General features: G+C 40.0%; 1 protein-coding gene across 1 annotated transcript in view; it reads right to left on the minus strand.

Annotated features, from left to right (window-relative positions):
* The window catches only part of LOC135086941 (uncharacterized), a 422,922-nt gene that overhangs the window by 224,506 nt on the left and 184,879 nt on the right, over positions 1-13,537 (minus strand). The gene's annotated exons all lie outside the window — the stretch shown is intronic.

A 13,537-nucleotide genomic window follows, 5' to 3' on the forward strand; every position in this document is an offset into this window, starting at 1 on the left:
ATGACGTGAGTACACTGGCGGCCGGCGCCATGCTGCAGGCGGCGGGGAGCGAGGTGTACTCACCCTCGCACTTCTGGCTGCAACGCCTGGGCGAGCAGTTCCAGGAGGCCCTGAGCGAGATGATGGATGACATGACGTGAGTACACTGGCCGCCGGCGCCATGCTGCAGGCGACGAGGGAGCGAGGTGTACTCACCCTCGCACTTCTGGCTGCAACGCCTGGGCGAGCGGTTCCAGGAGGCCCTGAGCGAGATGATGGATGACATGACGTGAGTACACTGGCCGCCGGCGCCATGCTGCAGGCGAGGGGCGAGGTGTACTCACCCTTGCACTACTGGCTGTACCGCCTGGATTTTTTTGGTATTTTTGATAATGTTTATACAAAAAGATCCACCTACTTCATTTTTAAAACGTATAAGTTAAATAATTTGTAAACCGTATTAAAGAATGCAGTATTTCTGTAGGTGCTTTACAACAAGAGTACAATGAAGAATACGCGTCTAATAGTAGCTACTAGCTACGCAGTACGGTCCGTGGACTGGACTAAGCCCCCCCGCAGAGTATACTGACTTTTTGTCGACCGATAGTTTGGTCCGACTGTTAATGAACATGTATGGAAGTGCGCACATTTTGATATAGTCTTCATACAAATTGGAAGCCGACGAAACTATCGGGGCGTATGTTTATGAACTACTAGCGGCCGCCCGCGACTTCGTACGCGTGGTTCCCGTTTTACCCCTTTAGGGGTTGGATTTTGCAAAATCCCGTCTTAGTGAGCACCTACGTTCTAAAAGGAACCCCTATGCAAAATTTCAGACTCCTAGCACTTGTAGTTTCTGAGATTTCGTGATGAGTGAGTGAGTCAGTGACCTTTCGCTTTTATAGATATACTTATGAAGATAGAAGATGTATAATCGATTTCTGTCGGTGTCCGCAGGGATTACTACAGGTTTGGCCAGGGCAAAGGACGCGTGCTAGCGGTGGGAGCCGTGTGCGTGGGCCACTACTGCAGCAGCGTGTTCGAGGGCTACTGGCATCGCTCGGTCATCGTGCGCGTGCTGGATAGCGACACCGTCAAGGTGAGCCGCCTTGTATCATTGGCGTGTATCTAGAGTTATTTTCAGGGGCCCACTGAAAACCAGCGTCATGGCCTTCCCCACCGTGGGCCACGGCATATGCTGAGTGGAGTCCCATTGCACTGTTGCGACAGGATAGCACTGCTCAGTTCACTTTTAAATTCCTTGTAATATTTATGTGCTATTTCTGTCTTTTTTACAAGCTTTATATTGACTTCACTTGTTAGTATGTGTGGGACAAATCTTGCAACTGAATTTAAGACCACTTCTCTTCAACCGATTGAGCTGAAATTTGGTATACTTATGTAACTTAGATGACAATGCAATGTTATGGTACCATTGAGCTGGTCTGATGATGGAGTCAGGAGGTGGCCATAGGAACTCCTAAACGAAACGGCGGAAACTTATAGAGTTTTGGTTCGTTGGATTCGACTTCCCGAGCACTTTCGTGCTAAATGATGACCAGGGCCCAGAGATTTAGATACAACTATAAAGTGTAAAATAAAATTATAATAAAAAAATAACTTTTTTAAAAACAAGCTTTATCCTGAAATGCAGTTTTACTAAAACGAAAAAAATAATTGTATGCTAGGTTCAAAGAATTTCGAAAGCTTGTAGCGCAAACAGAAAAAAAGAGGAATAAATTCCATGCGCGATACAAGCTTTCGAAATTCTTTGAACCTAGCATACAATTATTTTTTTCGTTTTAGTAAAACTGCATTTCAGGATAAAGCTTGTTTTTAAAAAAGTTATTTTTTTATTTCTGTATACGTTCTCTGTCATGATGTATAAGTGATGTTCATCGTAATAAATGTTTCTTTCTTTCTTTCTTACTTTCTTATTTTTAGGTGACTTGACATGTCTGATAGCCGACTCATGGTCAGTAGGTTAAGTACTATCAACTATCATCATTGAATCGGTAGCCCAACATCCTGGGTGCGGCACTAGACAATTCTGGATGGGCATGGACCCATATACAGGGTGTTGATTTCAATCCTCGCCATATTTAGGGAGTTGATTATGTAGCTTATTTTGATCACAATTCAGTAAAAAAATTGACTTCGAAAAAAATTTAAAACGAACTAACTTTAGTAAGTTGAAGAAAAATACCTATTTATACTACCTACTTTACGTGGCTTCCTTCAGTAGGCTAACCAAAAAGTTCATTAATCCCCATTACTTTAAAAATAAAATCCTAATATAACGGGGATTAATGAACTTTTTAGTTCGTTATTCCCCATTATAAGCTCCAATTGGCATTAACGGGGAATAGTGAACAAAAAGTTCACTAATCCTCGTTAACGGGGATTATCAACGGGGAATAGTGGAATAAGCCCCTTAAATCTATGTTCAGGTGCGGCTCATAGACTACGGTAACGTGATGAGCGTGTCGGTGGACGACCTCAAGCCGCTGCGGCGCGAATTCGCAGCGCTGCCAGCGCAGGCGGTGCGCGCGCGCCTGGCCGGCGTGCGTCCGGCCGGCGGCAGCCTGTGCTGGTCGCACGCCACCTCCGCGTACTTCCATCGCCTCGCGTACGACAAGCGCTTCGTCGCCCAAGTCATCGCCGTCGACAGAGACGTGAGTCCGCTTTTTTTGCGTCAGGAAATGCTATGCGCATGCCCATGGGCGTAGCCACGGTGGGCGACCTGCAAGGTACCTAACCAAACCTAAACTTAAATTATCTAGGTACTTATTAACTACAAAATTTAATACCCGTTAGAAAATGCTCATTTAAACCAAAAAGCTCGGTCATGACAGATACAGGTTGCTGCAGTGCCATAAGGTGCCTTTTTTTCCTTCCTTTAATCCTTTGCGCATGCCTACTGGCTGATGGGGACAGTCAGTCAGTGGGTTATGTGGGATTCTCCCCGCTGGGAGGGCGGGACCTACCCACTACCTAAAACCCCGACGGTGTCCTCCGGGGCCATTGAAACGAAGCCGCGAGTTATTGTCCTATTGGACATTCGCCCGCGGCTCCATCTCAGGTTACTGCTCGCTTCAAGGGGAATAGAGATTCCCCTCGGGTCGTCCGCTAACGCACTGAACACTGGTGCGCCGGCGCCACGGGTCTCGTAAGGCGCCCGCCGGGTATAGAGAGGTGAGCCCCCCCCCCTCAATGAGGTCAATGACCTCGCTTAACTCGTAACGATAATTTTCAAAACTTGATCGCTCCGCTAGCGACTTCGCCAAATAGAACGTCTACTTAGCACATGCTAGAGCTTTAGCCTGACGTCGCGCTATAGGGCCGATTCGAATCGTGTTGGCAGAATGTGGATAGCGTCATAATATCAAACACAGCGCCGGCGCTAGCTTTGTCGCGGTGCACTAACTAAAGCCATAATGGTCGATTCACTCATAAACAGTGCAGTGAAGCCACAGTTCCTTCAATGTGTTCGCTCAGTTTAGTATCAGCACAGTAGATAAATTAAACAGTATGGAAGCTTCATACAAACGCTCGAAATCAGACTCACGCACACAGACGCACGCTTTACACGAGCTCTAAGCGAACCTCGCAGTCCATCCGTCGCGAGTGTCGCGCGCGTTGTGTTTTTAATAATAATTTTATTGCATGCGCTGTCCGCTGTATTTTTAAAAACATGCCACGAGTGTATTGCGTAGTATACGGCTGCTTGAACTCGGCATCTTCAAAACCAGAACTTTCATTTTTTAAACTTCGTGATAATTCTGAATTGTAAAAATGATTAAATATTACTTTTTAAATAAAGTCCTTACATCTGATTTTGTAATAGTTCTTTTTAAATTACGTAATTACGCTTTTTAACAATTTATGTGTTCTATTTGATAAAGTAATTTGCTCCGCGCACTTTTGTAGGTACTAAGTGATGAACTGTATTTAAAATGGGGCAATAGGTATGTGAAAGTAAGTATCCGGTATTTTATTTATGAGAATAGAATGTTCTACCGGCCTCTAATAGTACTTAATCAATTTATTCGATTATGTATTCGACAATGATATTATATAAAAACAAAAGCAGATATGTTATAAGCGCTCGCGCTGTGAATACTCAAATACGTCCCAATTGGGACGTCTTGTGTTTAGTCTTCGTGTGGCCTGCGTCGTGCGCAATCGCGTGCGTACCACACCGTAAGTTCCTGTGTTCTTACCAAAATAAATAAAAAATGCCATCGTGTGTGTTTCGAAAGTGTACCAATTATGACTCTAAAGTAAACAAAATACAAGGGATCTCTTACCACATGTGATTATGCAAAATTATTTAGTATTTATATTTTCAATTATTTATGCAAACAATCAAGACGCCATGCGCCATGTTCAAGTAAGAAAGAGAAAGCGATCTTATTTTGACGTTAGAGCGATAAGGATGCGTGCGCTGCGGACATAGATTAGTTAGTGCAGAATCGTTAAAACTATAGCTATCTCTTTCATTTGCGTGCTATTTCGTATCTTTTGTTTCACTTATCAGTTACATTTGTCAATGTGTGCAATTTGGAATAGCTCGGCACGGATTAAAATCGTAATTTCTATGAACGTAACATATCTATAGTTCTATAATATCATTGGTATTCGATCATTATAGAACCTAATTAACGTTTTATTTTTTTGTTAACTACTTAGTCAATTAATTTATTTCATTAGGTATTTGATAATTAAAAAACCTAAATAAACGTTTTAATAAATAAGTAAGTAAGAACCTTATTAATTTTATAAGGATTAGGAGTGCCAACCCTAACACTCAGTTGAAGTGTAGGTATTTAACTCGCCGAAAGGGCTAAGTTTCCGTACTGCTTTAGCTCATATATATACTGTGGTATCAGTGTTTCAATCACGGGAACCCGATGCCTATAAATCTTGAATCATTCCAAATCAATCTCACTAGATGGCGACATAAGTATCGAATTTCTGAAGACGTTTGTAAAAAGTCACTAATGCTCAGTAAACTGTAATGAAAAAATGTTTTACACATTAATTTGTTCATTTAAACACAGTGAATGATTCAAATAAACAATATTTCTTCATATAATAAAATTTTATCTTTAGTAAAAACTGAAGTCTTAAACAATCGTTTTTGCAGCGCTGTAGAAGTAGCATTTAGTTACAAATGATGTAATAGATGGCGCTCATCGCTGCTGTTTTATTTCGTCACTTATAAAAATACTAAAATAGGTTTGGTTTTGCAACAAATTATTATTTTTATTAATTGTCATATTTCTTGTAAAATGCAAAAAAAAAAACATCTACATTCAAATAAAAATGAAAGAAACACAAATTAGCATTCCAAAAGTTTGGCTATAATTTGTCTAACATTGTGGCGCCTAAAATCGACAATTTTGATTTTTTTTTAAGATTATTAGCAATTTGTATTCCAAATATTACTAATAGTCCCATTAGCCCCTCGTGTTAAACTAAATGAGCTTGTGTTACGAGTGGGCTCACCACAATAGTCGAGCGGCGGTGGGATTCGAACCCGCGTTCCCCGCATCTCGAGTCGGCCACTCCGACCCCTTCACCGTTCGGCTATCGTGGCTATAAAAAGTTCGATTGTTTTCCTTCCAATTATGATAACCTACCCAGTGTCACTCACAATAATAATTAAGACGAATCTTAATCTAAAGACCTACATACACTTGAAAAACATAACCCTTTTTCTGGTGTAGTCGGTTATAAACTGTATTGCCCATAATAATGTTTAAGGTCCACCTTTTGTTCATAATGTTAAGAGCATTATCCGCCAGTTAACCTTTCAGCCATGCAGAGAGCTGTTAGTAGGTAAGTGCGGTGCAGAGGTGCAGTTAATGTTTTTTTTACTCATTTAATTTATTTTAAGATATGTATAGCAAATAAAAAAAATCTTAACCTAGTACCTATTAAAGTGAACCCATTGTTAATCCCCTGTTTAATTCCATTGTTAATTATTAAATTCGGCCAAAACATAAACAAAGTGAGAGCATTGCTGTCTCACTCGCACGCTCCATAGCCGGCTACGCTATGCTACTCTGCGGCGACGCATCATAATTTACCTACCTACTAGCTGGCCACGCCGAGACGCGACCGCGCGGCCCATTGGATTGGCGTCATTGAAAGTAGAAGCAGGGTGCGCGAGCGGCAGGCAGCGAATGTTACGGTAGACAGTAGGTAATTATCCTTAAGCAAGTTCTCTCCCAAATACATGTCAGTCTGCATCAAGTTGTATTTCACTTATTTAAAATCAAAATGCAGATTCATTCGTGTGCGTTACCTCAGAGATATCGTCGCTTGCCTCTCTAAGTGACGTATCTGACATTTTTTTCGAAACTGAGTTATCTACACCATCTTAATTAATTTCGCAAGACGAATCGATCTCCTATCTAATCGCCTGAAAATTTTGCAAAATGTCAGTTACGTCAGTTAGAGAGGCAAGCGACGATATGGTGACGCTGATCAAGATGTGCTTATGTCATGGAAAAGGTAGAGCCTTAAATCCTGTAAATGTGCCGAGAATCTAGCATTTTTGCCCAATAAGATTTCGGAGTAATTGAAGAAAATAAGATTCCGTTGCAGTAATGCTTGAAAACGTTACTGCAGCCACATGATTTTTACCCATTAGCCTTAGCCAGATTAAATTTTTTCAATAAGTAGCTTATATTTGTGCCTTTCCATGGTCAAGCAGCGACATTTGTGCCCAACCAACCAAGCCAAGCAAATTTCGAGCTGCAGATGTGAAAGTTCCTCTTTTAATTTCAAACGTTTGTAAGGAAACGAGTGTAGATGACATAGTTACTTACATTAAGGAAAAAACCAATGAAATTGTCTACTTAAAAATGATAAACATGACGAAAGTTAGAAAGTATAACGCTTATAAACTTTACGTGTCTGAAAGTAAATTACATTTGTTTTTAGATGATAACTTTTGGCCAAACGGCATCACGTTTAGGCGTTTTGTTCATTTTATGTACAAAAAGACTGATAAGAAAAGTTAATAAATAATATTTGAATGTTGTTGAGCCCTAACAAGTCTACTGACCCCAATTACAATAATTGTATGTGCAGATTGACTAGTTTTAACTGTAAATCTGTTAAACGATCGATTGACAATGTTCGTGACATTTGTATGAACTCGGACGTAGTAGCACTCCAGGAGACGTGGCTACTTCCCCATGATATACCGTTTTTAGGAAGTATTAGTAATGACTTTGAGTTTACCGGGAACTCTGCAGTTGATACCGCAGCTGGGTTATTAAGAGGAAGACCTTATGGGGGAGTGGCCATCCTATGGAGGAAGGGTATCTTTCAAGAAGTTACAATACTCGAATGTAATAGTAACCGACTGGCTGCCATTAGGGTGCGCAGTGGAGACCGCTTCATAATTATTTTTTCGGTCTACATGCCTACTGACTCACACGAAAATCTGCCACTATTTACAGAGGTGCTTAGTGAGATAAGTGCAGTCATGGAGGGGGATAATATAGAATGTATGTATGCCTTAGGAGACTTTAATGCACATCCAAATGAGCTATTTTATAATGAACTTGTTAACTTTTGTTTTGACCAATCTTGGATAATGGCAGATGTGGTGAACTTAGGATTGCAATCCGATGCCTACACTTTCACCAGTGAGGCGCATGGATCTCGACGCTGGCTAGACCACTGTGTTGTATCAGTATCGGCTTATCAAACTATTTTGGATGTTACTATTGGTGAAGAATTCTATGTGTCTGACCACCTACCTTTGCATGTAAAGTGTAACTTAACGGTTATAAGGCCTAAGTCCGTATTGCATAATAGACTGTGTAATTCAGTACTTTGGGGTGAGAGGAAAGAGGTTCAAATTAAAGCTTACCGTAACCTATGTAATGAACGTTTACGAGACATTGATTTTCCCCCGGAATTCGTGGAGTGCAGTCACGGGCATTGTAATTTAGCAGAGCACAAGCTCATACTAGATAATATGTATTATGAAATAGTATGTATTCTAGGCAGTGCAGCCTCAGAAACTAAAAGTGCTTGTAGTGTCGGTAACCATAAAAAGAAAAACTTATGTGGCTGGAACTATCATGTCCGCAGCGCTCACCGTGAGGCCAGATTAAGGTTTAAAATATGGGCTCAGAGTAACCGTCCATCTTCTGGTCTCATATATGAAGAGATGCACAAATCCAGAAAGATTTTTAAAAGTCGTCTAAAGTGGTGCCAGAATAACCAAGAACAAATAAAGATGGACATTCTCGCACAACACAGATCCTCCAATAACTTTAAGAAATTCTGGAAGGAAACCGGGAAGCATGACCTCAAAGCCGGCCTCCCGGTGAGCGTTGCAGGGAAAACAGATGCATTGGAGATAGCTAATATGTTTCGAGAGCACTTCAGTGTGAAGTCTCCACTTGGCCCTCCTGGGCTGCCTGGTGCTGGGCCCGGGTGCCGTCGCGGGGAGCGGTCGCTCACGTGCTTCACCGCTGCTCAGGTGAGATCGGCGGTGAAGCGTATGGGCGGGGGTAAGTCGCCGGGGCATGACGGGCTCAGTATCGAGCATCTTAGGTATGCGGGGTTTCATTTGCCGAGGGTGTTGTCGATGTTTTTCACTCTGTGCGTGAGTCATTCATATCTACCGCACGATTTAATGAAAACCACTGTTGTGCCAATAGTGAAGAACAAGACCGGCGACATCTCCGACAGAGGAAACTACCGTCCTATTTCGCTGGCTACAACTATTGCCAAGATATTTGACAGTTTGCTTGACTCCTGCCTAAACAATCATCTTAGCCTACATGACGCGCAGTTCGGTTTTCGGCCCGGACTATCAACCGAGTGTGCAATTGCGGGACTCAAGCATACTGTCAAGTATTATACGGATCGTAGAACTCCGGTGCATGCCTGTTTTCTTGATCTGTCCAAGGCCTTTGACCTCGTATCGTATGACACGCTTTGGAATAAGTTGAGAGACAGGCATTTACCGGAAGAAATCCTGAATATATTTCAGTATTGGTATGCTAATCAAACAAATGTGGTTAAGTGGGCAAATGTATGCTCGGATGCATACAGACTGGAGTGTGGAGTAAGGCAGGGTGGCTTGACGTCACCAAAGCTTTTCAATTTGTATGTAAATGACCTCATAGTCGAGCTGAGCAGCATGAGGGTAGGATGTCGGATTGATGGAGTTAGTATAAACAATATCAGTTACGCAGATGATATGGTGCTGCTCGGCCCGACTGGTAGTTCCATTGCAAAAATGTTGAGAGTTTGTGAGGGCTACGCGGCTGCACATGGCCTATTATACAATGTCAAAAAGACGGAATACATGGTCTTTGGGGCCGTCGGTGGGTCTCGTGACGATCCACCTACAATTACCCTTAACGGCCTGAACATAAAACGCGTCACTAAATTCAAATACCTGGGACACCTCCTCACCGACGACCTCAAGGACGATGTAGACATTGAGAGAGAGCGCAGAGCTCTGGCTGTTAGAGGAAATATGCTGATTCGCAGATTCTCCCGTTGTACCGATGAAGTAAAGATCACACTTTTCAAAGCATATTGTCAGATCTTTTACACGGGAAGTCTTTGGGTCAATCATACCAAAAAGTCTCTGGATACCTTGCGCATCCAATATAATAACGTCTTCAGAATGCTGCTGGGGCTGCCGCGCTTTTGTAGTGCGTCAGGGATGTTTGCTTGTCACAATGTTGATGGCTTCCAGGCTATAATCCGCAAAAAGACAGCATCCTTGATAAACAGATTGCGTGCCAGTAGCAACAGCATTCTCATGACCTTAGCCAATAGGTATACATCACCTATCTGGAAGTGTCTGGTGCTTAGGGTGATTTAACATAACTATTATTGACTGTTAATGAATGAATTGAATGAATTTGATTGATTTGAATTGAATTTATTTATTTATTTACTTTTATTTATTTGGTTTTAATTGATTGAATTTAGTTTGATTTTTGATTTTTAATATTTTAATTGATTTAATTTAATTTAGTTTGATTTTTAATTTGATTTATTGATTTAATTTATTTAATTTATTGATTTTAATATTTTTTTTTTTTTTTTTTTTTTTTGTTTTTAATTTGATTTGATTTAATTATAATATTGATATTACGTATATTGGAAAATAATAATCACTTGATAAAGATTACTAACATTAGCATTTAAGGTGTGTTTACTAACCACACTATGAACTTATGAGTTGTTCGAAATAAAAACTTTTTATTTATTTATTTATTATTTCTACCTATAAAAGCAATGAAAAAATATTTTTTCTTTCTTTCTTTCTTTCTTTCTTTCTTAAAAATAAACTATCGATTTTCACAGTAACTCATCTAATTCATATGCCATGCGTTATTTTTTTTTGGAATAATTACTATGGCAGCCATTGGCACCAATCACATGCCACCTACCAACAAAAAATCGCATCTGTCCATCAAGTTTCATTCAAGTGTCATCGTCGGAGACCTGGGGGTGTACTTTGACGATGGTCTTTCATTTAGTTGTCATTACGACCATATTGTCACACGTTTTACAAGGGTCTTCAAGAACCAATCTACCCTTATATGCCTATACTACTCACTGATCAGAAGCATCTTAGATTATGGTTCTGTCATCTGGTCGCCATTCTACAATTTAGGTACACTCAGACCGAATTGAGGGAGACCAAAGAAATTTTCTGAATATTATTTGCTTCAGATTGGGTTTGGGTCGCGAATATAAGTCATACAGGGCAAGACCGCTTCAAAATGACGTCTCTGGCCTCCAGACGTGAATGTCTTGAACTTGTCTGTCTGCATAAGATTTTGCATTCTGAACTTGATTCACCTAATCTTCTTTCCCTTCTTAATTTTAACACTCGCTACAAATCCCGATACCCTACCAAAAAAATATTTTCGCTCCAAATCTATAAAAACAATACCTCTTTTTACAACCCTATAACCAGAATGTGCAGACTTTTAATGACACTGTCACTGAACACTCTTCTTTGGTTATATTCTGTTCTAAGTTATACAAATTCAGGAGAGATATCCTGAATATAAAGTCAAGTTGTCCTTTGTAAACTTTAATATCACTTAATAACATTAAATACTAAGCATAAAATGAGTTAAACTAATACTATTTACCCTCTTTATTTCATAATTTTCAATTAATTCTGTGCACACGACATCATGTTAAGTAAGAGTTAAGAGTTGCGGTTTAGATTAATCTATGGATTATTATCTGTGCCTAAATATGACTGTAACTTGTTTTGTGAGCCTTAAATAAGTAAATAAATAAATAAAGTCGTTCGAAGAAATGGAAATCCCCAAAACGTTACCGCAGCGGCACCCGCAACCTTTCAAAACCACGGGGGGCTCAAACGTCGCTGCTTGACCATGGAAAGGCACAAATACAAGCCACCTATTGAAACACCTTAAATCTGGCCAAGGCTAATAGGCAATAATCATGTCGCTGCTGCAGTAACGTTTTCAAGCATCACCGCAGCGGAATCCCATTTTCACCAATTAAGTACTCCGCAACTTTACCGGGTACAAATGGTAGACTCTCGACACATTTACAGGATACAAGGCACCAACACCTCCACATAAGCACATCCCGACCAGCGTCACCATGTCGCTGATGTAACGCACACGATTAATTTATGAATTATTAATCTTATCTACCTACTTATTTAAAAAGACCAGTGTCGCGCGCCAAATGAAAAGGCCGATCAGCAGATACCCATCCATTGGGGCTACTCCCGATCCCAGTAACGTCAATATACTTAGTAGGTATGCATGCCAGCCATTAACGCAGCACGTGTAAGTGAATCGAAAATGATGCTATAGTCCGGTCGCCGAGCCCGTACGACGAGGACGGGCCGTCACAGTGAGTGAGCGAGCGCGACAGCAATACAATTACGCGCGAGTGATAAGGATGGGTAGCATGGTGTCATTGGACGAAATTCTACGTGTTCGGCGACGATAAATAGAGAGAGAGAGAAGGAATAAAACATCAGTAAAATAATAATTAAATAAGTAAATAATATTTTGCCACCTAGGTATATTTTGTGCCAGCACGGTATTATTACTCGTAAATAAATAGGTAGGTGCTATTATTATCGCGAGTGACGCGCAAACGAATGCAACAAAAAACCTAAACCTAAATCACAGACAATCCTAAATTTTAAACCTGTATGTGCAAGTCGATTAAAATGTAGGCATATTTTTGAATAAACTACGATACGAGTACGAAAAACTAAAACTAGATTTTGTATTTTTTACGAACAGTTCATTTGATATTTACTTGACTGCTCCAGAAGGAGGGTTATGTTTTTTTTACATAATAATTATTTCTGAATATTTTTATGGAAAAAATAAGTTTTTTATTGATACCTTTATTACTGCATGTTTCGATATTGTCCTGTTTTATATTCGCTGGGTGCGAAGTACTAGGTGGGGGGGACATAATCTATCGCAGCGCTCATGGTGGTCAAAAGTAGAAATAATGTAAGCTCTGTCATCAGATGTATCTGTCAATGGCAAAGCGATTCTACATAATACATTTTAATATCATTAATTAATCGCATGAAAAGGGTCCTACTGGGAACTTAAATAAAAGAGTGGACTGTATTTCGATAGGGCTGTTTTAATAGCCGTTTACAATTTGGAAATAACTAAACTATACAACGTGGTAGTACAAAAATGAGTCACAGTAGTTGTTGTGCACAGATGTTTGCCTTATGATGAGAGCGTGAATTATTGAACTCTGCCCTTGTTTTGTTCTTAATTCTTCTACATCTCGGACTTGTCCAGCCAATACCAACAACTTTCCTTTAAATACGGTTTGTGGTTGGAATTTGATATTGTAACTCTCACAAACCCGGTCTTCAAAACGATACTCATTTCGATCTGAAAACGATATTTAATTTATTACTAGCGATACAGAAACATTTAAATATATTTACTGTTATATAATGAAACCGTTAAAGTAGCTTTTTCTTTTTGTTTTACTGTAAAACTACAACTATAAATGAAGTAAACAAACCCTGACACAATCAAAATTAAACACACTTTTTGGACTTACCTCATTTGATTTGAATGACCAAAATGATTTCAAAACCTTTTTTCCACCCAAATCGTGGTATCACAACAATTTATTAGTTGAAAATAGGTATTTGTTATTTTTTCATTTCGATATTTTTTCACAAATAAACGACCTAAATGTCAATGTGACAGAACCCACAAAGTTGTGGACGCTAGTTGGCGCTGTAATCGTGCACGGAGCCAATACCTAATAAAATAAAACAAATTAGTTTTATGATGATAATTTGTAGCGGGATACGAACCCACGGTGCTGGATATTGAGCGTCGGCTGTGATCATTGTGCTACTTGGACATTATTAAACCGTGACGAAATTTTCAATAGCGTCTCTAATCTGTTTTTTGCTTAGTTACATGTCTGCATAAACAAAGCAGTAAACTTATTGGCTTTAGCGCCATCTTTTGACATAGCACGCCAAATAAATACTCCGCTCAAG

The sequence above is a fragment of the Ostrinia nubilalis genome, chromosome Z (genome assembly GCF_963855985.1).
Source record: "Ostrinia nubilalis chromosome Z, ilOstNubi1.1, whole genome shotgun sequence".
Taxonomy (NCBI): Eukaryota; Metazoa; Arthropoda; class Insecta; order Lepidoptera; family Crambidae; genus Ostrinia; species Ostrinia nubilalis.